Source organism: Aegilops tauschii, chromosome 2, assembly GCF_002575655.3.
Source record: "Aegilops tauschii subsp. strangulata cultivar AL8/78 chromosome 2, Aet v6.0, whole genome shotgun sequence".
Taxonomy (NCBI): Eukaryota; Viridiplantae; Streptophyta; class Magnoliopsida; order Poales; family Poaceae; genus Aegilops; species Aegilops tauschii.
Window position 1 is genome coordinate 320991848 of NC_053036.3, and position 26481 is coordinate 321018328.

The 26481-nt window shown below is 45.9% G+C and overlaps 1 long non-coding RNA gene across 2 annotated transcripts; it reads left to right on the plus strand.

The window, feature by feature from the left end:
- The first annotated feature begins 22483 nt into the window (after positions 1-22483).
- On the plus strand, positions 22484-26101 carry LOC109745203 (uncharacterized). Of its 2 annotated transcripts, none has more exons than XR_002228480.4 (4): positions 22484-22921; positions 23103-23277; positions 24464-24561; positions 25581-26101. It is a non-coding gene; the product is annotated as an uncharacterized lncRNA (long non-coding RNA). The 2 variants fall into 2 exon arrangements; XR_002228481.4 differs by having other exon boundaries at positions 22520-22921; positions 23103-23263.
- The last annotated feature ends 380 nt before the right edge of the window (positions 26102-26481 follow it).

Here is a 26481-nt window from a genome sequence, read left to right on the forward strand (position 1 = left end):
AAATATTAAATGGGCCGCATTGACGTGAAATTATTTGTTCACCCAGCCCAGCAAATGGACTGTACATTCTAGAAAACATGTGTTAAATATATGCCACATTTTTGCAGGCTGACATGTAGGCCAATAGGTCGAAACCTACGCAGGGCGTTGTCAACTTGGTCAACAAATGATTATGACATCCACAGCCATTGGATTTATATCCAACGGCCGGCATGCACCTTCAATTTCTCCTCTTCTTCCTCCAGCGTCGCCGGGACCGCCTGGTCCGGCCTCCGGCGGCTAGCGGCTCTGCTTAGCACGCGTCGCTGAGAAGCGCTACCCCACCGCCGGCCAGGCTATCCCTCCACCCCTCCACACCTCCTGTTATTCTCCACCGACTGCAGCCCCACGCCGCACCAGAACCAGTTATAACCCTTCTACTCCTCTCAATCTGCGACTCCACTGTCGCATCTTCGCATCTCCGGGTCGTTCCCGTCCGGGGCCTCGCCGTCATCCACCGCCTCGCTGCACTTGGCACGGCGTGATCAACAAACGAGAGTCATCGGAAGAGGACTGTACGTGGAGAGCCTGACGGCTGGGACCCACAAGGTCCATGGTCGCACGCAAGGAAAGTTCCTCCTTATTTAGCTGAAAAAAATGTTTCCTCCCCTAGACAACTGGGGCCCACCGGTTGTATCTTCGCACGGAAGGAAGTGCCTCCTTGTTATGCGAAAAAACTATTCCTCCCGTTGACAGCTGGGACCCGTCGGATTTGGTGGCTGACTTGTGGGCCTACTAAGCGGACGTGTACGCAGGGCTTTGTCAACTTAATCAACAAATGATTCTAGCAGCTGGACCGTTGGATGTTAATCCAACAGTCGTGCTCCTTATTCAACCTCTGTTCTTGCTCCTGCCGCGCACCCGAACCAGTCAGGTTTCCCACTCCTCTCCATCTGCGACTCCACTGCCGCGTCTTCCCCATCTCCGGGTCGTTCCAGTCTGGGGCCTCGCCATCGTCCATCGGCCTTGGTGCGCTCGGCACGGTGTGGTCAACGTGGTCAACAAACGTTTCGATGACTGTACGTGAGAGGCTGACAGTGGGGATGCACCATGCCCATGGACGCATGCATGCAACTGCATCCTTTTTACCCTGAAAAATAATGTTTTCTCCCCCTGACTGCTGGGACCCAACAGCTACATCTTCGCACGCAAGGAAGTGCGTCCATATTACAGGTAAAATAAAATGATTCGCCCCCCGAATGTTGGGACCCACTAGCTACATCTTCGCACGCAAGGAAGTGCCTGACAGTCGGGACCCACCTGGTCGAAGCGTACGTAGCATTGTCATTCTGGTCGCGAACGTGTACGTACATACGATCGGTCTATCTATAGGCTGTAGCGATGAACCGTGGCCATGTAAGGAAGGGCACGTGTCGTAGTAGAGGCGCGCACGTAGCATGTACACGCACGTACAGCGGCCAGGGTGCAAGAAAGTAAATACGGCCACGTACGTACATACAGGCGGGGTCTCGAACGCCTACTCACGCATACGTACGGCCAGGGCTCGTGTACATGGCTGGGTCAGAACGGAGAAACTGCGTCGTAGCCGTGTTCACGGGGAGGCAACGGAATGCGTCGTGTTCATCGGGAGGCAACGGAACGCGTGCTGTTCATCGGGAGCCAACCGGCTTGGATGGAACAGCCGATGGAAACGAGGCCTGGCATACCACAGAACGGAGGAAAGAGCCTTGTGTTCGACCGGCCACGGTCAAAACGGGATCCTGTTCATCGGGAGGGGTCTGGCGTACCGCAAAACGGAGGAAACGGACCTCCTACGGTCGAAACGGGGTCCTATTGATCAGGAGGGGTGGGGCGTACCGCAAAACAGAGGAAACAGACTTGTGTTGGAGCGCTACGGTCGAAACGGGGGTCATGTTCATCGGGAGGGGTGTGGCGTACTGCAAAACGGGACTCCACGGGATACTGTTCATCTCCACCGTCGACCTCCTCCAGCCTCCACGGGCTACTGTTCATCCACCGTCGACCTCCTCCAGCCTCCACCTGCGACTGTTCATCCATGGGCTCCTGTTCATCCAGCCTCCACCACGCGGTCCTCCACCGGCTACTGTTCAACCAGCCCTCTCCACAGGGTCCTATTCAACAAACCCTCCACGGGCTACTGTTTATCTAGCCCTCCACCGGCTACTGTTCATCCAACCCTTCATCGGCTACTGTTCAACCTTCCCTCCAGGGGGTCATGTTCATCCAGCCCTCCACGGGGTCGATCAGGGTCCTGTTCATCCAGCGGCAACACCACGGGGTCCTGTTCATCCACCCCCCCCCACTGGGAACTATTCATCCAATCCCCCCAACAACACCCACTGTTCATCAAGGGAAGGAGGCAGCAGTTCGATCGCCTTCAGTTAGCAGCAGTAGCAAACGAAGGAATCACTCTATCAGGTTCAGTTAACAGCCATCGATCGATCGCTCGGGTTCAGTAACGTGTAGCCTGCAGTGCAAGTTCTCAGTTTTAGTAGGCGAACGCCTCGCTCGGGTTCAGTTAGAGCCCAACGCCTCGCACCCATGCGCGTACGTGTACGAGAGAAATGCGCATCGCTCGGCCCCCGACCACCCGCCGTACCGGGAACTCCCCGATATTTTCTGCGCCCTCGCTTGTACCACGGTTTTTTTCCGTCATGGACGGCCCAAAGAATGTCATGCAGCTGCGTCTTAGGCCCGCCCAGGACGAAAAGCTCATTTTCTGTCATGATTTTTTGTCATAGAAGTAGGAGCCCACTTCATCTATGATGATACCGGGTTTTGTCACAATTATCATCATAGAAGTGTCATAAGCATGACAGAAAAATTCGTTCAGCCCAAAATGTCACATATGTGTCTTTTTTTGCAGTGGAAGGAGGAAAGGAAAAAGGGAATAGGATTCCCCCTTCCCCCTCTTCCCTTCCTACTCTGAATAGGAATAGGAAAGGGGGGGGCCGAATTGGGAGGACCTCAAGTAGGATTCCTCCTACTTGGGGCGCCCCCTTGGTTGCCTCTCCTCCCCTCCAACCTATATATATATATGTGGGGGGAACCGCTAGAACACACACCAACAATTGTTAGCCGTGTGCGGCGACCCCCTCCACAGTTTACACCTCTGGTCATATCTTTGTAGAGCTTAGGCAAAGCCCAGCGCGGATCACTTCACGATCACCGTCACCACGCCGTCGTGCTAACGGAACTCATCTACTCCATCGACACTTTGCTGGATCAAGAGTTCGAGGGACGTCATCGAGCTGAACGTGTGCAGAACTCGGAGGTGTCGTACGTTCGGTGCTTGATCGTCGGAACGAGAAGAAGTTCGACTACATCAACCGCGTTAACAAACGCTTCTGCGTTTGGTCTACGAGGGTACGTAGACACACTCTCCCCCTCTCGTTGCTATGCATCTCCTAGATAGATCTTGCGTGAGCGTAGGATTTTTTTTTAAAATTGCATGCTACGTTTCCCAACAGTGGCATCTGAGCCAGGTCTAAGCGTAGATGATATGCACGAGTAGAACACAAAGAGTTGCGGGCGGTGATAGTCATACTGCTTACCACCAACGTCTTATTTTGATTCGGTGGTATTGTTAGATGAAGCGGCCCGGACCAACCTTACATGACCACGTTCATGAGACCAGCTCCACCGACAGACATGCAACTAGTTTTGCATAAAGGTGGCTGGCGGGTGTCTGTTTCTCCAACTTTAGTTTAATCAAATTTGACTATGGCCGATCCTTGTTGAAGGTTAAAACAACAAACTTGACGAAACACCGTTGTGGTTTTGATGCGTAGGTAAGAACGGTTCATACTAGAAGCCCGTAGCAGCCACATAAAACTTGCAACAACAAAGTAGAGGACGTCTAACTTGTTTTTGCAGGGCATGTTGTGATGTGATATGGTCAAGACATGATGTGATATATGTTGTTGTATGATACGATCATGTTTTGTAAAAGTTATCGGCAACTGGCAGGAACCTTATGGTTGTTGCTTTATTGTATGAAATGCAAACGCCATGTAATTGCTTTACTTTATCACTATGCGTTAGCGATAGTTGTAGAAGCAATAGTTGGCGAGACGACCACGACGCTATGATGGAGATCAAGGTGTCCAGCCGGTGACGATGGAGATCATGACGGTGCTTTGGAGATGGAGATCAAAAGCACCAGATGATGATGGCCATATCATGTCACATATTTTCATTGCATGTGATGTTTATCTTTTCTGCATCTTATTTTTCTTAGTACAGCGGTAGCATTATATGATGATCCCTTAACTAAATTTCAAGGTATAAGTGTTCTCCCTGAGTATGCACCATTGCGAAAGTTCTTCGTGCTGAGCCACCACGTGATGATCGGGTGTGATAGGCTCTACGTTCACATACAACGGGTGCAAGACAGTTTTGCACATGTGGAATACTCGGTTTAAACTTGACGAGCCTAGTATGTACAGACATGGCCTCGGAACACTGGAGACCGAAAGGTCGAACCTGAATCATATAGTAGATATGATCAGCATAGAGATGTTCACCATTGATGACTAATCCATCTCACGTGATGATCGGACATGGTTTAGTTGATTTGGATCATGTATCGTTTAGATGACTTGAGGGATGTCTAAGTGGGAGTTCTTAAGTAATATGATTAATTAAACTTAATTTATCATGAACTTAGTCCTGATATTATTTGCATATCTATGTTGTAGATAAATAGCTTGCGATGTAGCTCCCCGTTTATTTTTGATATGTTCCTAGAGAAAAATAAGTTGAAAGATGATAGTAACAATGATGCGGACTGGGTCCGTGATCTGAGGATTATCCTCATTCCGCACAGAAGAATTATGTCCTTGATGCACCGCTAGGTGATGGACCTATTGCAGGAGCAGATGCAGATGTTATGAACGTTTGGCAAGCTCGGTATGATGACTACTTGATAGTTTAGTGCGCCATGATTTACGGCTTAAAACCGGGACTTCAAAAATGTTTTGAAGGCCACGGAGCATATAAGATGTTCCAAGAGCTGAAATTGGTATTTCAGACTCATGCTCGAGTCGAGAGGTATGAGACCTCTGACAAGTACTTTGCCAACAAGATGGAGAAGAATAGCTCAACCAGTGAGCATGTGCTCAGAATGTCTGAGTACTACAATCGCTTGAATCAAGTCGGAGTTAATCTTCCAGATAAGATAGTGATTGACAGATTTCTCTAGTCACTATCACCAAGTTACTGGAACTTCATGATGAACTATAATATGCAAGGGATGACGAAAACGATTCCCGAGCTCTTCGCGATGCTAAAATCGGCGAAGGTAGAAATCAAGAAAGAGCATCAAGTGTTGATGGTTAACAAGACCACTAGTTTCAATAAAAGGGGCAAAGGAAAAGAAAGGGAACTTCAAGAAAGAATGGCAAGCAAGTTGCCACTCCCGTGAAGAAACCCAAAGCTAGACCTAAGCCTGAAACTGAGTGCTTCTACTGCAAAGGGAATGGTCACTGGAAGCGGAACTACCCCAAATACTTGGCTAATAAGAAGGATGGCAAAGTGAACAAAGGTATATTTGATATACATGTTATTGATGTGTACTTTACTAGTGTTCGTAGTAACCCCATGGTATTTTGATACCGGTTCAGTTGCTAAGATTAGTAACTCGAAACAAGAATTGCAAAATGAACAGAGACTAGTTAAGGGCAAGGTGACGATGTGTGTTGGAAGTGATTCCATGGTAAGATCACCATCGCACACTCCCTCTACCTTCGAGAATAGTGTTGGACCAAATTAATGTTATTTGGTGTTTGCATTGAGCATGAATATGATTGGATCATGTTTATTGCGATACGGTTATTCATTTAAGTCAGAGAATAATTGTTGTTCTGTTTACATGAATAAAACCTTCTATGGTCATACACCCAATGTAAATGGTTTATTGAATCTCGATCGTAGTGATACACATATTCATAATATTGATGCCAAAAGATGCAAAGTTGATAATGATAGTGCAACATATTTGTGGCACTGCCGTTTAGGTCATATTGGTGTAAAGCGCATGAAGAAACTCCATACGGATGGATTTTTGGAATCACTTGATTATGAATCATTTTATACTTGCGAACCATGCCTCATGGGCAAGATGACTAAACTCCGTTCTCCAAAACAATGGAGCGAGCCACTGACTTATTGGAAATAATACATACCGATGTATGCGGTCCGATGAGTGCTGAGGCTCGCGGCGGGTATCGTTATTTTCTGACCTTCACAGATGATTTGATCAGATATGGGTATATCTACTTGATGAAACACAAGTCTGAAACATTTGAAAAGTTCAAAGAATTTCAGAGTGAAGTGGACAATCATCGTAACAAGAAAATAAAGTTTCTATGATCTGATCGTGGAGGCGAATATTTGAGTTACGAGTTTGGCCTTCATTTAAAATAATGTGTAATAGTTTCACAACTCACCCACCTGGAACACCACAACATAATGGTGTGTCCGAACGTCGTAACCGTACTTTATTAGATATGATGCGATCTATCATGTCTCTTACCGATTTACCACTATCGTTTTGGGGTTATGCATTAGAGACAGCTGCATTCACGTTAAATAGGGCACCTTATAAATCCGTTGAGACGACACCGTATGAACTGTGGTTTAGCAAGAAACCTAAGATGTCGTTTCTTAAAGTTTGGGGTTGTGATGCTTATGTGAAAAAGCTTCAGCCTGATAAGCTCGAACCCAAATCGGAGAAGTGCGTCTTCATAGGATACCCAAAAGAAACTGTTGGGTACACCTTCTATCACAGATCCGAAGGCAAGATCTTTGTTGCTAAGAATGGATCCTTTCTAGAGAAGGAGTTTCTCTCGAAAGAAGTGAGTGGGATGAAAGTAGAACTTGATGAGGTAATTGTAGCTTATCTCGAATTGGAAAGTAGCTCATCACAGAAAACCGTTCCCGTGATGCCTGCACCAACTAGTGAGGAAGCTAATGATAATGATCATGAAACTTCGGAGCAAGTTACTACCGAACCTCGTAGGTCAACCACAGCACGTTCCGCACCAGAGTGGTACGGTAATCCCATTCTGGGAGTCATGTTACTAGACCATGACAATCCTACGAACTATGAGGAAGCGATGATGAGCCCAGATTCCGATAAATGGCTTGAGGCCATGAAATCTGAGATAAGATCCATGTATGAGAACAAAGTATGGACTTTGATTGACTTGCCCGATGATCGGCGAGCCATTGAGAATAAATGGATCTTCAAGAGGAAGACGGACACTAATAGTAGTGTTACTATCTACAAAGCTCAAATTGTCGCAAAAGGTTTTTGACAAGTTCAAAGTGTTGACTACGGTGAGATTTTCTCACTCGTATCGACGCTTAAAGTCTGTTCGAATCATGTTAGCAATTGCCGCATTTTATGAAATCTGACAAATGGATGTCAAAACTACATTCCTTAATGGATTTATTAAAGAATAGTTGTATATGATGCAACCAGAAGGTTTTCTCAATCATAAAGGTGCTAACAAAGTGTGCAAGCTCCAGCGATCCATCTATGGAGTGGTGCAAGCATCTCGGAGTTGGAATATACGCTTTGATGAGTTGATCAAAGCATATAGTTTTATACAGACTTGCGGTGAAGCCCGTATTTACAAGAAAGTGAGTGGGAGCACTACAACCTTTCTGATAAGTATATGTGAATGACATATTGTTGATCGAAAATGATGTAGAATTTTCTAGAAAGCATAAAGGAGTGTTTGAAAGGAGTTTTTCAAAGAAAGACCTCGGTGAAGCTACTTACATATTGGGCATCAAGATCTATAAAGATAGATCAAGACGTTTGATAAGACTTTCGATGAGTACATACCTTGATAAGATTTTGAAGGAGTTCAAAATGGATCAGTCAAAGAAGGAGTTCTTGCCTGAGTTGTAAGGTATGAAGTTGAGTAAGACTCAAAACCCGACCACGGTAGAAGATAGAGAGAGAATGAAAGTCATTCCCTATGCCTCAGCCATAGGTTCTATAAAGTATGCCATGTTGTATACCAGACCTATTGTGTCGTGGTTTTGTCACGGCAGATGTCCTAAAGAAAGGACTTAGTCGTGGAGCCATCGCGACGGGTTAGCTTAAAGGGGTTAAAGCGGACAAGGGATGCAAGAGAGTTTTATACTAGTTCGGCCCCTTACGATGAAGGTAAAAGCCTACGTCTAGTTGTGATGGAATTGATGGGGCTTCGATGACCAAGGGGCGAATACGCTTTGCCTGAGTCTCGAGTTGTTGTCTGTTGTCCCTGAACCGCCGCCGGGTCGTCCCCTTATATACATGGGTTGACGCCCGTCAGTTTACAGACTCCGAGGCCGGCTCATATTCGTGTCCGGCCCGGTCCCTGCTACTTCTATCTTACAACACAAGTTTACATCTCAATGCCGGTTTGTGTCTATAGGCCTTAAACCGGCATTGGGCCCTGGGCCTTCATGAAGCGTCACCGTCTGTCTTCATGGGCTTCAGATACAGATGAACTATTTATGAAGTTAACCCGGCCTCTCCTGGCCGGTTTACGCCCATTGGTAATATCTCCAACATTAGGCCCTAGATTGATTTGAACTGGTTCATGTCAATCCTCAATACTTAAGAAAATTTCTTCTTCAACATCTTCACACAATCTTGTAAACCGCCATGACATCATTTTCTAGGATCATGGTAAACCGCTGTGACGTCACCTGTCATTAACGAGCCTCCGACAATCGAGGCAACAGCATCACCTCATATCAAAAAGTCCGGCTCCTCGATTTTCGCATCTGTCGCTTATCTCCCTTATAAATAGGGCCAGGGGGTCTTTCCATTTTCCCCCTCGTGCCTCTTCGCTTCATCGTCAACCTCGCGACGCCCGACCCTTCGTCCTCGGCCGCCGCCGTCAACCTTCGACTACTGCTCCAACCTTGGCCACTGCATCGACCTGAACACACCAGAGCTCCTCCGCGCGCCGCCGCTGCACAACAGCATCCGTTAGTCTCCCCTTTTCTCTTACTATAGATCTGCACTTAGGGTTTCTGTCGTTCATCAGTGTTCATCGCCGCCCTTCTTTTTCCTTATTTATATCCATGGATTAGATCCAAAAGACCACGTAGATCTCGCGCAGTAGTAGTTTAAGCCACATAGATCCCGCGTGGTAGTAGTTTCAGCACCTGTTTGACATCCAACTCATCTGAACTTGGTGAACTTTAATACGCTGGAATTTAGGTCAGAATATATTTTGTTTTTCTACGCGCGGTAGATCTGAAATTACCATAGGAAGATGTGAAACTTGTTTCTTCCTTCACTTACACACTTTGAATACCAGATTGGCCGGTTTAACTTCACAAAAAAAATGATGACCCGACAGATACCATTAGTCCCCTCTTGGACCGTCAATGCATTATACCGTTCCATTGTCAGACTTCGGTTTATGAATAACCAAATCCGGTTTACCAATATGCTTGTATCCTCATACCGTTGTATAGTTGTCCACTGCAAATCTTAAACCGGTAATAATCCTTTTTCAGATTTTCCTTGTCATGGCTAAACAAGTCTATGAGTGCAATTGGGCTCCCTCTCGAGTAACCGAGGAGCAGTTAAACAACCTTGTTAAAACGGGCACTTTAGCCAAGAAAGAGGTCATCCACTGGAAGGTCCCTGGCCCGGAAAATCCTCCTACACCCAAGGAGGAAGAGGTAGTCGTGTTTGCTGATCATCTCGGATGAGGTTTTAGCCCTCCCGGTTCAAAAAATTTCTGAGATGTGCTAGCCAATTTTCAGCTGCGCCCTCAAGACATCGGTCCCAACTCTGTTACCAACATCTACCACTTCCAAGTATGCTGTGAAGTTTATCTGCAAGAGGAACCTACAGTCGAACTGTTTAGGGATTTCTTTCACTTAAACCATCGCACCGAGTTCTCAGATGGACCCAATATGGAACTGGGCGGAATGGCGGTTCAGAAGAGGAAAGAAGTCACCTTCCCCCATCCCAAACTCCACAGTCACCCCAAAGAGTGGAACCAAACTTGGTTTTACTGCATGGATACCTCTCCATCTGACGAAAACACCCTGCCGGGTTACCGCCCTGAACGCCTGAGCAACACACACCCGTTTCCTCAAAGGTTGACAGCAAGAGAACGGGCCAACTATGCTCCCCAACTATCAAAGCTTAGAGCCTTCATGGCGAACGGTTTGACAGGAGTTGATCTTGCTCGTTGCTGGATAAGTTGGAGCATTCTGCCCTTAAGCCGGCGCCCCGGTTTGATGTGTGAATACACGGGGAGTTTGAAGGATGCTCTGCGGCATATTGATATTCAGCTTACAAACGACGAAGTCACTGAGGCTGTAAAGAAAATACTGAACAAACCGGAGGTCGTCTGTGCCCAAACCGGACTACTCCCTTTCTGCACCTTCAACAAACCACCAGCTGTAAGAATCATATAGTCCTTTGTATCTGAATTTGCTTCTGTCCAAATATTCTCTGAAAGTGTGATTATTTTCTGACAGGGTGATGATCCGTTTTGGAACAAGAAACCATCACAAGACAAACCGGCGAAGCCACAAGACAAACCGGTCAAGCCAGTTCGTCCAAAGACTAAGGTTGTTAAGAAACTTGCCAAAAGAAGGACCATCGCATCCTCCGATCTACCCGCTGATGACGATGTGCATAATCCGGAACCAGAGGTAGAACTTGACTCTCTTGGTTCATTTTTCGTACATCTCATTGACAATGATTATTATCAGGACGACGTTGAAGGTAGTCACGCTGAGGACGTAGAGGTAACCATTCTTTCCTCCGATTCAGATCCTCTGCCAACACCAAAAATCCGTCAATCAAACCGGAAAGTAAAATTTTCTCACCCTCTTGCTTACTTGGACCCAAACTTTCTTTTGAAGACGCAGCAGCACGAAGCTCGCCATACAACCCGGCACAGCGGCCAGGTAGTTACCTCCGCCGGTTTACCGAACAGTCCGGTTCGGAAACGCCGATCAGAGGTCTCCTATCCCATTGATACTTAATGCCCAAAAGCAGGTTGTTTTCGCCAACCTCTTAACCCGTCTGATTCAAATTATCAGGGTACTTCTCACTCATCCTCTGGCGAGTCATCGGCCATGCAGCTTCCACCCCTCAAAACAGTTCCTGGGTGAGCTATGCACATGTCTTTACTCTTGATGTGTTTTACATACTGTACTGATCCTTATGTCTATCTTTTCTCAGCGCCAAGCCAAGACCCGGCAAGAAAGCTCGGTTAAAAAAACTGGCTGATGATAATGTAGCTGCTGAACCGGAAACAGATCCAGAGGCGGAAGAAACTGATGTTGACGCCATGCTTCACGATCTGCCGCCTCAGGACCATGACTTCCTTGCTGAACAAGTGCAAGTTGATACTACCAGCCATGCAAACCGGCCAGCCAGCCCTGTCCGAACTGATGACAAACCAGCCAGTCCAGTTAAGGACACTGATAAACCACCAACTCCGGTAAGGGCTGCTGATGAAGAAGATGGTGATATTATGATTACTGGCACTGGCCACACCACTCCTGGCAATCCTGTAGCTTTGTCAAAGCATACTGCCAAGGATGATCTCTCTGCTATCGGCAAAGGCAAATGGAATGCCGATTTATCAAGCTACGCCCATCTCAATGCTCAAGACATTCACTCTGGCTTCTTGAACCGTCTGTATACCAGCCGTGATTATGAAGCTAGTTTGGTAAACTTGATGAAGGAGCGATATGCGGTAACTACCATTTTTCTCTTTGGTCCAATTGTAGTTTATCAATTCCTAGTAGCCCCTAAGTGACGGTTTATGATACCGATCTAAACCGGGAATTTGTCATAATTTATCTTTGCATATTTAGCCTCCAGGGACCGGATTACCTCCATTAAGATGAACCGGTTTCTTTAAAATTTGCCATACCGCTCTTTCGCCGGTATAGCCCCCAAGGGCCGGTTTAACTTTATAATGATGAACCGGGACTGTAGAAGAACTCCCATACCAACAGCTTTTTGAGCAAATACACATTAGCCCCCAAGTGCCAAGATTAATACTTGTATTGTGCTTGGGACTTGTAGAAATTTCTGATCAAGAGCAAACATGCATTAGCCCCCAAGTATCAAGGGCATAACTTGTTATGGGCTTGGTACTTCAAATATGTAATGTCAACTCATGATACATCTGTCCCTTTACAGGCGGAGCTGAGCAAGAAGGAACGCAAAACCGCTGATCTGCAAGAGAACATCAAAACCCAGCAAGCTGAAGCCTCCAAAGCGAAGGAAGAGTTGACCCGCGCTCTAGGCGCTATGGAGAAACTGAAAGAGGGCTTCAACAAAGAGCGGGCGGATTGGGAGATTGAAAAAGCCGTTTTGATAAAAAGGGCTGAAAACGCAGAAGCCGCTCTTAAACCGGTGGTTGACGAGCTGACTGGTGTAAAGCGGCAAGTGCATGCTATGACCGCTGCTGTGTTTGGTAAGCATCCTTCCTTTATGCTTTCAACATATCCTCACATGCGTTGCCGGTTTACTGATGTTTGTAATGATACAGGAACTCGCATTAGCCATCTGGGCTCTGATGTGCAGAAGAAGTTGAAAGCTGCCTACACGCTGATAGAGCAACTGTATACCGGCGCACAACGGATTATCTGCACCACTTCTCACAATAAGCCACCCCGACGTTGATCAAGGATACCTTAGCCAGGCTATCTATGTTGCCTGCCCGGATAGAAGAGCTGAAGCGGTCTGCTGCAAGGGTTGGCGCTCTGACCGCACTAACCCGGGCAAAAGCATGGGTGCCTGATCTTGATCCGACGGACGTGGCTAAAGGCTACCCAAGCTTAAAAGAAGACGGATCAGATTTTGGCACTAAAGATCTTCGCGCCATAAACCGGGAAGTACGTCCACTGGCTTGTCAACTTGCTGAAGAGGCTGATCTTTCATTTTACCAGGCGGGCTATGATACCAATAACAAGCGGGTTGCTGCACCAACTCCTGAGGCTCAAAACCTGATCCCTCCAATCCGTAAGCACACTTACGCCCCTAACATTGAACCGTCCACCCTTATAAGCGAAGAAGTTGTTTTCCAAGCTTTAACCGGGATCGACTGGACAACTGTTGACTTCCAGCCGCTGGGTAGAGACAAAGAAGATGAACCGGTGCAAGATGATCCGCAGCCGTCAGGTCAAGCTGCTCAGCGATCATAACCCGGGGGCCGGTTTAATCTTCCATACTGCGATGTTTATTGAGAAACAATTATTCCTTTGGGCACTGAAACGCCTTGTAATAGGCTAGTTAAACACTTGGTCTGTTATGCCTTCGTGCATATTTATCTGCAACTGATGCGTGTTAATCCGCCATGCTTGAGATATGATGTTCATAATCCATAGCTATTTATTCTAGTTTTTCCTGTAGATAAAAAACTTAAAGCGCCCTGGAGGTTTACCACCGGGCGGGTCATGAGACCCAACTATATATATGACCAAGGTTTATAACCAAGGTTGTAAAAGCTAACCAAATATGGAAATATATGATACATGCGACCCTTAGGCATAGTGTTGGCTGACCAACCTTGTAATGAGGGTAATAACCTTAATCCGGAGTAAAATTATCTCCGGTTATATAATGCCGGTTTACAACAAAAACCGTTTCGGGTTGTGATAAACACCGGTTTATTCCATACTGGTGACTATGAGTCAAAACCAGACCGGGCTGATAGTCTCCGGATTACAACTTGGTCATGTACTGACAACTTGTAGTTGACAGCCTAACCGGGTTGATAAACATTGATTTGTAAACATCACAAATCTTAGCAAAAGAAAAAGAAACTTAGCAAAAGGCAAATAAAAACGTTGTAGTCGAGGCTTTTCACGGGCTGCCAGGCCCCAAATTTGATCAAGAGGTGTTGCTATGGTTCGGGTTCGACCAAGCCCCCAAGTGATGCTTTGGCATTACGCCGATCAAGAGGTGTTGCTATGGTTCGGGTTTGACCAAGCCCCCAAGTGATGCTGTGGCATTACGCCGATCAAGAGGCGTAGCTATGGTTCGGGTTCGACCAAGCTCCCAAGTGATGTTGTGGCATTGCGCCGATCAAGAGGCGTGGCTATGGTTCGGGTTCGACCAAGCCCCCAAGTGATGTTGTGGCATTGCGCCGATCAAGAGGTGTGGCTATGGTTAGGATACGACCAAGCCCCCAACTGATCTAATATCAAGCTTTAAGAAGCTAAATCAAGGCGTAAACAAGGCGTAAACCGGACGCCGCTTTGTAAGCTCCATGTAACCACACGTGATGTAAGAAAACAACAGATACCCCGCTTTAGCTGAGGTTCCGGTTTATTATATTGATCATAATATATACAATGTCATAATATGTACATAAGCAGAGCCTATAGCTCAAGTATAGTAGGGCCGAAGATGAGCAATATTCCACGGCCGGTTGGTCTCCTCCTCCGATTTACGTGAGTCTTTGCACTCTCGAACATCGATTAGGTAGTACGACCCATTGTGCAAATCCTTGCTGACCACAAAAGGCCCTTCCCAAGGGGGGGATAGCTTGTGCATATCCGTCTGATCCTGGATGAGTCGAAGCACCAAATCTCCTTCTTGAAAGGTTCTGGTTCTAACCCGGAGGCTATGATAACGACGCAGATCTTGCTGATAAATCGCCGAACGGGCTGCCGCCATGTCACGCTCCTCATCTAACAGGTCAAGAGCTTCCTTCAAGTCATCAATATAATGTCTCCTTTTTCCTTGATTTCACCACAATATCATCCACATAGGCGTGAACATTGCGGCCGATCTGTTTATGAAGACAATTCTGCACACACCATTGATAAGTTGCGTGTGCACTCTTGTGCCCAAAGGGCATGGACACATAGCAGAAGGCTCCAAAGGGAGTTATGAAGGTCGTCTTCTCCTGGTCCTTAACTGCCATTTTGATCAGATGATAACCAGAATATGCATCCTAAAAACTTAACTGCTCACAACCCGCCGTAGCATCAATAATCTGATCAATATGGGGGAGGGCAAAAGGATCTGCTGGACAATCTTTGTTGAGATCTGTGTAGTCCACACACATACGCCAAGTGCCATTCTTCTTGAGGACCAGCACCGGATTAGCCAACCACTCAGGATGGAATACTTCAACGATAAATCCAGCCGCCAAGAGCCTGGCTACTTCTTCTCCAATAGCTTTGCGTCTTTCTTCATTGAACCGGCGGAGAAACTGCTTGACCGGTTTATACTTAGGATCAACATTGAGAGTGTGCTCAGCGAGTTCTCTTGGTACACCAGGCATGTCAGAAGGCTTCCATGCAAAGATGTCCCGATTCTCACGGATGAACTCGATGAGCGCGCTTTCCTATTTCGGATCCAAGTTAGCGCTGATGCTAAACTGCTTGGACGAATCGCCAGGCACGAAGTCAAAAAGTTTAGCCTCATCACCCGATTTAAACTTCAGGGCCGGATCATGCTCCGTAGTTGGTTTCTTCAACAAAGTCATATCTGCCGGATCAACATTGTCTTTGTAAAACTTCAACTCCTCTATTGCACAAACCGACTCAGCATAAGCCGCATCACCTTCCTCACACTCCAGAGCAATCTTGCGGCTTCCATGCACGGTTATAGTTCCCTTGTGACCCGGCATCTTGAGCTGTAGATAGACATAACAAGGCCGTGCCATAAACTTAGCATAAGCTGGCCGTCCAAATAGGGCATGATACGGGCTTCTGATTTTCACCACTTCAAAGGTCAAGGTTTCTGATCTCGAGTCATGCTCATCTCCAAAAGCCACCTCCAGAGCTATCTTACCAACAGGATATGCCGACTTACCAGGCACCACACCATGGACACCGTATTGGACGGTTTAAGATTTTTATCTGTTAGCCCCATGCGCGGAAAGTTTCATAATAAAGGATATTGATACTACTCCCTCCATCCATGAGTACCTTAGTGAACTTATAACCTCCCACCTGATGTGCCACCACCAGGCCAGATGACCCGGATTGTCAACCCGGGGTGGATGATCGTCTCTACTCCACATAATGGGTTGCTCGGACCAGCGCAAATAACGGGGCACCGCCGGTTCAATGGCATTCACCACCCTTTTATGAACCTTCTGATCGTGCTTATCCAAGCTAGTGGTGAAGACATGATACTGTCCGCTATTCAACTACTTCGGGTTGCTCTGGTAACCCGACTACTGCTGCTGATTGCCCTGATGATTATAGCCACCTTGGTTACCTTGATTACTTTGATTGTTATGTCCACCCTGATTGCCATGGAATCCTGAACTGGAATTTCCTCCGCCATAACCCGGCCCATGAGAGCAAGAGCCCGAACCGCCTCCTGATCCATGATCATACCGGAAAGAATCAGAATTTTTGAACTCCTGCATGATATAACAATCTTTCCAGAGGTGTGTAGATGGTTCCTCCTTCGTCCCATGCTGTGGACAGGGCTGGTTCAACAGATACGACAAACGGTCCGGATTAGGATTCGGCATGCCATTCCTTCGGGGCGGTTTACCCTTACGCCGCTGGCCCTTGTCGTGCGTATTAGTGTTAGCCACAAAGTCTAAACCGTGGTCCGCTTTACGCTTGCCGCCGTTTCCATGACCCGCCGGGTTGTGGTGCTGCCCCTTGGTGTTGCCGCTCTTCTTTCCCTTCCCTGTCTTATCATCATCAGACTCGGGATCCTTGGTACTATCAGAGTCGGCATACTTCACCAGTGCAGCCATGAGGGTTCCCATGTCATTACAATGACGTTTGAGCCGTCCCAACATCAACTTCAAGGGTTGAAACCGGCAATTGCCTTCCAATGTTAAAACTGCGGTGCCAACGTTGATGCGGTCTGATGAATGCAAAACCTCCGAAACCCGGCGCACCCAATGGGTTGTTGACTCTCCTTCCTCCTGGACACAGGCAGCTAAGTCCACAATTGACATGGGCTGCTTGCATGTATCCTTGAAATTCTGAACAAACCGGGCTCTCAACTCAGCCCATGACCTGATAGAATTAGCCGGTAAACTCTTTAGCCAAGTGCGGGCCGTTCCTTCTAGCATCATGGTGAAGTACTTCGCACATGCCGCATCATCCACGTCCAGCATCTCCATGGCCATCTCGTAGCTTTCAACCCATGTTTCAGGGGACAAATCGGCGGTGTAATTCGGCACCTTGCGCGGGCCCTTGAAATCCTTGGGTAGGTGCACATTGCGCAACGCTGGGACAAGACATGGGACTCCCAAGGAACTAGAGGTAACTCCTGGTTCAACCGATGTGGTTGGACGAACTGGAGTAAGCTGACGGGCCTCGTGCTGCGCCGCTAACTCGGCCTCTCTGCGTGCCCGAGCCCGGTCCACCACCTCCTGAGCATCACCAGCACCACCCGCCGGGTTATGGCCACGGGGCGGATCACGGTTCCGCGCATTGCTTGATACTGCCGGTTCATCCATACGCCTGCTGTAACTCCGGCTTGGACGGGGAGTGGAATGAATCCGATCGCGGCTATATGAATAAGCCTCATGTTGAACCAAGGTTGTTTGAAGAAGCTCCTTAACCCGACGCGTCTCGACCGCTGTTGGAGAATTGCCTTTGATCGGGATGGCCGCCAGCCGTGAAGCGGCAGCGACAATGTTGTCCATTGGGTTAGAATAATGACCCGGTGGCGTGGGGACATGAGATACCACAATGTTGTTCTGACGAGGCGGATCCACCAAACGTGGCTGAACCGGCGCCCCTGCTCCGGGTGCCTCTGCCCGGTTTACCACCGGCGAATTACTGGTCCCTGCCCCTGGGGTGTTAAAGAGACATCTAGCGTCATAAACGGGCGGCAGGCAAGATCGGTGCCTCCTCTTCAGGACTTCGTTCGACGCACTCTGATCCAGCATAATCCGGTAAGCTTGTGCATCCAAAGCGGCCCGCTCCGCGGCTATCCTGGTATCCTCAGCTGCTAAGTCGGCTTTTGCCTGGGTGATATGATCTTTCACTTTCGCGACTTCCGCATTGTGTGCATCCTGATCCGCCGGGTTAACCTCCGCCATCAGCGTTGCCAACACATCAAACAAATCAGATAGAACCTGAGCTGGCGGTTGCACAGGGCCTCCTGCCCCAGCCGCTGCCGCCGCCGCTGATCCGGAAATCATCGCCGCTGCGGTCGAAGAGTGGAGCGCCGGTTGCGTGCCGGCCATGAAGATCGCCACCCGGTTTGGCAGATCAAAGGGGTCCGGAATACTGTCGCCATCGGAACAGCCCCCAATCCGGCCATCTTGTAACTGATATAACGACTCGGTCTCTCCAGTCGATGACTCGTCGCGGGAATAAACGACGGTCTCACCACTAGATTCCGATCTATCCTTAGATTCACCTCCATGGATAACTCCCACGAAGGCACGCTTCATGACAGGCTTGACCCGGGCAGATCTCGCACGCTGGGCCGTTTCGACGAGGTTGGTGCAGATGTCCGGCTCAGGGCCCGGTTCGCCGATCTTGCCAATGAAAACGTGTATGCCACCAAAGGGGACCCGGTACCTGTACTCGATTGAGCCGGCCTCGGGGCCCCAGCCTGCATCGTCGATGTAGAGCTTGCCGCGACGACTCTTGGTCATCCGGCCTACAGCGTAACCCTTGAGTCCTTCGAAGCTGCCCTCCAAGAACTTGAAACCATCGTGCGATAGCCCCACAGTGGGCGCCAACTGTCGTGGTTTTGTCACGGCAGATGTCCTAAAGAAAGGACTTAGTCGTGGAGCCATCGCGACGGGTTAGCTTAAAGGGGTTAAAGCGGACAAGGGACGCAAGAGAGTTTATACTAGTTCGGCCCCTTACGATGAAGGTAAAAGCCTACGTCTAGTTGTGATGGAATTGATGGGGCTTCGATGACCAGGGAGCGAATACGCTTTGCCTGAGTCTCGAGTTGTTGTCTGTTGTCCCTGAACCGCCGCCAGGTCGTCCCCTTATATACATGGGTTGACGCCCGTCGGTTTACAGACTCCGAGGCCGGCTCATAATCGTGTCCGGCCCGGTCCCTGCTACTTCTATCTTACAACACAAGTTTACATCTCAATGCCGGTTTGTGTCTACAGGCCTTAAACCGGCTTTGGGCCCTGGGCCTTCATGAAGCATCACCGTCTGCCTTCATGGGCTTCAGATACAGATGAACTACTTATGAAGTTAACCCGGCCTCTCCTGGCCGGTTTACGCCCAGTGGTAATATCTCCAACATATTGTGTACCTTGCCATGAGTTTGGCAAATGGGTACAATAGTGATCCAGGAGTAGATCACTGGACAGCAGTCAAAATTATCCTTAGAGGACTAAGGAAATATTTCTCGGTTATGGAGGTGATAAAGAGTTCATCGTAAAGAGTTACGTTGATGCAAGCTTTCACACCAATCTGGATGACTCTGAGTCTCAGTCTAGATACATATTGAAAGTGGGAGCAATTAGCTAGAGTAGCTCCATGCAGAGCATTGTAGACATAGAAATTTGCAAAATACATACGGATCTGAATGTGGTAGACCCGTTGACTAAACTTCTCTCACAAGCAAAACGTGATCACACCTTAGTGCTCTTTGGGTGTTAATCACATGGCGATGTGAACTAGATTATTGACTTTACTAAACTCTTTGGGTGTTGGTCACATGGCGATGTGAACTATGGGTGTTAATCATTTGGTGATGTGAACTATTGATGTTAAATCACATGGCGACATGAACTAGATTATTGACTCTAGTGCAAGTGGGAGACTGAAGGAAATATGCCCTAGAGGCAATAATAAAGTTGTTATTTTATATTTCTTTATATCATGATAAATGTTTATTATTCATGCGAATTGTATTAGCCGGAAACTTGATACATGTGTGGATACATAGACAAAACACCGTGTCCCTAGTAAGCCTTTATTAGACTAGCTCGTTAATCAAAGATGGTTAAGTTTCCTAACCATAGACATGTGTTGTCATTTGATGAACGGGATCACATCATTAGGAGAACTAGCAGGTGTGTTATATTCATATTTTTGATAAATAACTTTTGCTTTCGTTTGTGCCTTTATGGAAATTTATGATTATTGTCTATCGAAATTCATCATTTGAGTCATCTAATAATACAATAGATCTCTGTCTTTTTCCCAGCGTACATATTTCTCTAATATGATTACTTATTAAAATGTCTATTGATATATTTATATTTGTATGTCCATACATTTGCCTATTGAAAAGTCCTTCTACTTTTTTATCTAAAATTTAGATATACATTGAGTACTTGAAGGTCCTATCACTATTAGTGTGACCATGCTACTGTTCCATTTTTTTTACTAAAAAGAGAAGTAGTTGCTTCATGGTAGTAGGTACAGTAATTCATTTTAGAAAATTAGATTTGAGACTATATGTGAAAGTATAAGGATCCAACGAATATTTACAAAGACAAACCTTAAAATCTTAGTTAGGAAGCTACAAAGAAGTTAGCCCGTCAAAAAATAGATCAATAATATGCCTGATAATGCCAGCCTTGTTTTGCAGAGTAAATTATTAGTTTATATCTCCATATTGATTTCATGACTATTAGAGTGTGTGTTTTGACTTGTATGTCATTGGCACCGTATTTTTCGCAAAAAAGGGTCATGGCGAGTGGTTCGAAGTTGTCAGTGTTTCTCAAATAAAAGAAGCGACTCAAGAGAAGAGACACCTCAGGACATGTGAGAATATTTGTAAACACAAACTTTTAGATGTTAACTATTAAACTATTAAAATATTTTTTTGGGGAAAGATTACAATACAAAAGAAATTAGTTTGTAATGCTTGCGGATAAAAGAAGAGATGAAAAATAATACCTTAATAATGCATATTTGATCTTGTCGGTTGTTGAGTATCTGCTTTGAGAGGGCGCGCAAATTTTTTTGTTTTCAGAGGGTCCAGGATTTTTGTATGTATTTTTGCTTTTGAATCAATATTAGTTACGGTACCTTGTAAGAAGCCTAAGTTTTTTTTTCGGAGAGCCTAGTACGATGGGATTTTCAAAAAAAATTGAAACTGGTATTTTTCTAATTTGATACCCAGAAGTAACTGACTTACGTCTTTTTTTAGACTCGACTTACTTCTTTTTTTAGGCAACAACTTACTTCCTATATTTTTTTTTGAGAAACACGACTTTACCTATGTACGGCCGGTAGAGGCGGGGAATTTGAGGATTTGCCACACCTTTCTCTGCACTTTGAGGATTTGCCCTCCTTCATTTTGACACTGTTGATTTGCCACAACTTTGCCAAAACTTGAGGATTTACCCCCGACAAGATAGGCCCATCATGAGATGACGAAAATACCCCTGAACGCTCGGATCTCTCCCATTATCTCTCACCTATTGGGCGTCGCGTCGACCTCCCCTTCGCCTCTCTTCTCCCCGGTTGCTGCTGCTTCGCCGCCGGCTATCCCCAACCGCTGCTGACCTCTGTCAGGCTGCCGCCTCCCCCTGCCATATCTGCTCCTCGCTCGCTATCTCGTGGCACAGAACCTTCCTGTACCGCCGTTCGGGCCGGTGCCGCGCGAGGCTGCAGTGGCCACGCGGACGGCCTCGGCGAGCAGCATGACTGACGTTGCGAGGAACGCTCTCATCATCGAGGCGGGAGGCCAGCGAGCAGCATCATCAGGCGTACGCGTCGCACGGGGCAAGAAGCGGCTGCCGGCGACGCACGTATCCACTCTAATGACTCAATCCGGCAGGCAGGCCTCATCGCCGTCGAGCTCGCGGTCCGCCGTGGACAGCGGCGACCACTGGACGGCCTCCTTGAAAAGCATGTCGCGCCCGAGCCGGACAGATGGCGACGCCTCGAGGCGGGTGGCCACCGGATGTGTGCCTGGGCGTGAGTGCTCTATCTGCGCTGTGTGCTCTAGCACTTGGCCGTGCGCGATGTGTGCTAGGCGTGCGTGTACCTGGGCGTGCTTGTGTGTGTTAGTTAGTGCTGTACGTACATTTTGTGCGTGCATGCTCTGGCACCTGGGCTTGAGTGCGTGATCTGTGCGTGTGTTGTGTGCGTGCGCGCTCTAGCACAGGGGCGCCCGGCCGTTGCTGCTGCTACTGTTGCATACACGGAGAAAACCGCCGTAGTACGAGCTCGCCCCCTGTCTGGCGCGCCCTCGCCGAGCTCACCATGGACAGACACCACCGTCCCCGGGCTCGGACCGTCGACGGCACCCTCCGCGCACCACATCCGGCACACGCACAGGAGCAGCAGCAGCTCGGCGACGCTACCGGAGCGTGGGGAGAGGAGCACCAGCAGCACAACACAGGGCGGCAGATGGATGAGGTAATCGAGCAGTCAGCTGCGGGACGAACAGAGGAGAAGACGTAAGCATCTAATTTGGATTGGTTTTGGCAAGAATGGCATTTTGGTCATTCAAACTATAGTGTAATCTCAAATCGGATAGAAAGGGCAAATCCTCAAGTTTTTGACAAAGTTGTGGTAAATCATCAACGTCAATAAAAAGGAGGGCAAATCCTCAAAATGCAGGAAAAGGTGTGGCAAATCCTCAAATTCCCCCCTAAAAAAACCTTTTCTCGAAGTTAAAGCACTGGTGCCTCTTCGTCTCTATCATCTCCGTCAATCCTCTTCTCAAAACAAAAAATCTCCGTCAATCCTAGCCTGCTCATGACCACATCCACATACACCAGTGCCTTAAATAAGGATCCGCCGAAGGAAGATTTCACTGCTGGCTTATGCGAAACTAATTCCCGACCTATCCAGGCGCTACTTCTTGTCTCTTATCTTCAATTTTTTTGTTTTGGCGCTGTCCTCAAACCCTAGCTCTGCTGATCTTAGGTTGGGCATAAAGCTGCGACGAACCCGTGTGTGTAGGTCTCAGCTCATTGGCGCGAGTTCTCGCCTTCCTCATTTCTGGTGCGGTCGGCCCTCCGCCAATGTAAGTCCTACTGCTTTGCATAGTTCCTGGTACAGATCGTCTGTTCTACTCTGTCCATAGCACTATACAGTACATTGTGTTTTATTTGTTATCACCATGCCCTGTCAAATTAGATTATTTATACATAAATAAGTGAATGCAAGAAGTTTGTATTTATTAATTCAGATTTTTTGGTCGTTAGAATGAAGTAGAGATGCCGAAGCAGATTTTGAAGAAATAGTAATACAGGATATGTGTCTGCTGGCTGAGCCCAGTTGTGGGCCTCCTGGTTGTTTATGATGTCGGGTTTCCACCTACGTAATTTGCTACAGCTTCACATCATTCCTACTTCCTCCATAGCAGGTGATTCTTCACATGTATGTTTTCCCCCTCTAACCAAGCTAAAAGGATATAATGGTTTTATTTGTTATTACCATATATTAGCAAGTGATATTACTTGTACATGTATTTAACGCGAAGCAATACACATGTGTTATTTGACATAGAATGGGTTTTCTATATGATGAATATAACGTTGGAGCTTTTCTAATGTTTCTCTCGAGCTGGAAAGACTGTAGTTTAGAAGAGTTGTTATATGAAGAACACAAACCTCATATTTCAAATAAATACTATATGGCTTGCTTCTGGTAGTGCTAACTTCAGAGCCTTCATCAACCTCTTTGGTATTTTTTTTTGTGCTCTCCTTGCGGCTGCAGTAAAAGTACATATTATTTTGCCACAACGACAACTGACTCTTCATCTTAAAGCGGGGGGAAACCCTTTACCGTCTCTTCAAGCATCGTATTTTTTACTTTTGCTTCAACATTTTTCTTGTTCCCAGCGTTACAATTTCTCCTTTCTTTTTGGCACGCTTATCTCGGGCCATTCATCCTCAGAGCCATCCGATAATACAGTAGATCTTTATATTTTTCTTTTTTCATTGCAGAGTCCATGTGATTCTAACATTTTTTCTTCACACCTATCGTCATTTAATATAGCCTCATTAGTATTGTGGGGTTCTTCTTCCGTAGGCACTAGTTGACATCTTTTTCTGAGGTGAAGCTCTGTTGTTATTTGTCAGCGAAATAAAAGTACATTTCAAAGATTAGGCCCATCTCTAAAAATTGAGAAGTATGTACGCTGAGAAAATCAGTCACCCTTTTATCCTCCATGTCATGCTTCTTCCTTGATTTTTTTTAACATGGCGTCCACCTTATCACCCATCAAAATCTACGCATAATATCTGATGTGTTAGTTAGGAAATTACAAAAATAGTATTTATTTTGTAAAGAATTAAATGGAATTACCTCGGTTTTATCTTTCAAGTACAACATCTCAAGCCTATTAATTATCAGGCATAAATATTCCTCTACTGCCTAGTTTTTGTTCCAAAAGTGAGATTGCCATTGCGAGTTTAATTGAAAATAAGTCTTCCGCGACATTATTGTTGTATAATCTTTGGCGCTTCTTCATATTTCTCATCCAATGAGTTCAGCAAGTGGGAGACATAATTAAGTAAAATATGGTTCCATATTAACTGATATTGAATTGTTTTCACTGCAGGTATTAACATCATTTTTGTCGTAAAAAAGTGGCGATTTCATATCTTATAAGAAGTCTCATGCATTACCTCACTTGCCTAGTTTTTGCGCCTCATTTCAGTAAGTTCTTGCAATGTTCTCCTCTTGTAAAACACTTGTTCTTCTAGTGAAAAATTAGTTGATTAATAGTAAAAAATAGTTTCCCATGCATGTCAAGAATTTCCCAAGTTTTGGTATATCTTGATCTGTATGTATTTTTGTGGCACTGGTTGACTTTAAGCACGACCATGTTTATCAATGAAAAATCTGTTAGATATATCTTTGGTAAAAAAATAGAAGAGCTAGTAACATTAATGAACTTATTGAACTTCTGCACCATTGTGAGGTCACAATAAGGACAGTTTGGTTTCACATGCTTCATTTGGTTGAGTAATCCAATGACATCTGTAAAATTGGAGATTAATTATTTGAAAGTCTAAAATATTAATATTTTGAAATCTCATTTACAACTATAAATTATAGAGATACCTGAGCATTCTTCATCTTTCTCTATATGTTCTTCTAATATTTCCTCCGTAGCAAACTCGAAGTAGTAATCTGGGTAACCTTTGATTCTTTCACCTCCTGTACTTTTGTATTGTATGCAAAAATAATTATATTTCACTACTTAGCTGGTAATACTTTGTGGAATCCGCACTTAAAATTCCTAAATGCATAAGTTGATTCTATCAACTTCCCGATAGTATCCTGATTTGTTTGGCCCTGTTAGAAAAATCAAAATATAGTTAGTAGTTATTGTATAAAAAAATAGAAAAACTTGCAAGTCAATATGTAATGACAAAACCTTATCATCCATGAATATCATATCGGCAAAATATACTTAGTTGTTGTATAAAACAATAGAACAATCTGTAAGTAAATACGTAATGACTAAACATTTTTGTCCATGAATCATCATATCGAGGCTCCTAAGCCAATGACTTATAAAATTGATTGAATCTCATATTCCCATTACTTGCACTTGAATGTCAATGTCGTTCTTTTGCTATGAACTCACAAAGATTGTTGTATGCCCTTGCTGCAAAAGGATCATACAATTGCTAGTCAATTAATATTGTACCTATGAATATTTTATCCAGAATAACAATTACAAACCTTGATGCTCCAAATGAGAGGCCACTCGAAAGATAGATTTGATCTAGAATAGAAGTTATGAAACCTTGATGATCTAGATGAGAGGCCACTCGAAAGATAGATTTGATCTGGCATAGAAGTTATGAACCTTGATGATTCAGGTGAGAGGCCACTCAGAAGGTTGCTTGGTGTGACTTCGTCCGACGGCGCGACGTTGCGTAGTTCAATTAGAAGACTTTGATGTTGTTGGTAGTGTGCTGGTTAGGTAGCAGATTTGGCTTACTTTGATTTTTAGGTGTGTGCTGTGAGCGGTCGGCCGTATGTCTTCTTATGTGTTATGGTTGACTTGGCAAGTATTACGTGTTGAGTAATTTTGGTTGAGTCCGTGTGGAGTTCTGTATGTAGTCCATGTATGTGTCTTATTTGTATCTGCGTGTTCACGTTTGACTCTTTGTTTTTGACGCTGTGTTCACGTTTGGAATTGGATGCACGTGAGCTTCCGTATCTTCAACGGTTTATCCCTAAATACCGTACGTGGTCATGATTGTTGCTAACAAAGCCTTGTTTTTTTATGAACTTAGCCTAGCCTCATGTCTTTCCTTACATGCACTTTACATATGCATATATGTGACAATGCGACGGTCCAATATGTTGTTACGTATATGTTCTCCTAACAAAACCATGTTACGTAAAAACTTTAAATCTTAGCCATTATTTTTCTAATCAGACGGTGCAAATAATATTAGCAGATGTGGACGAACGTGATGACTTATTTGTCTCTTGTCTTAATAATATAATAGATAGATGTGACATGCCTTCCTGTATTTAGTACATGGTACATCTGTCTATTAAGCAAGTCCTCACATAAAACTATTGTTTTTTTATATCCCGCATAAATTAATATGA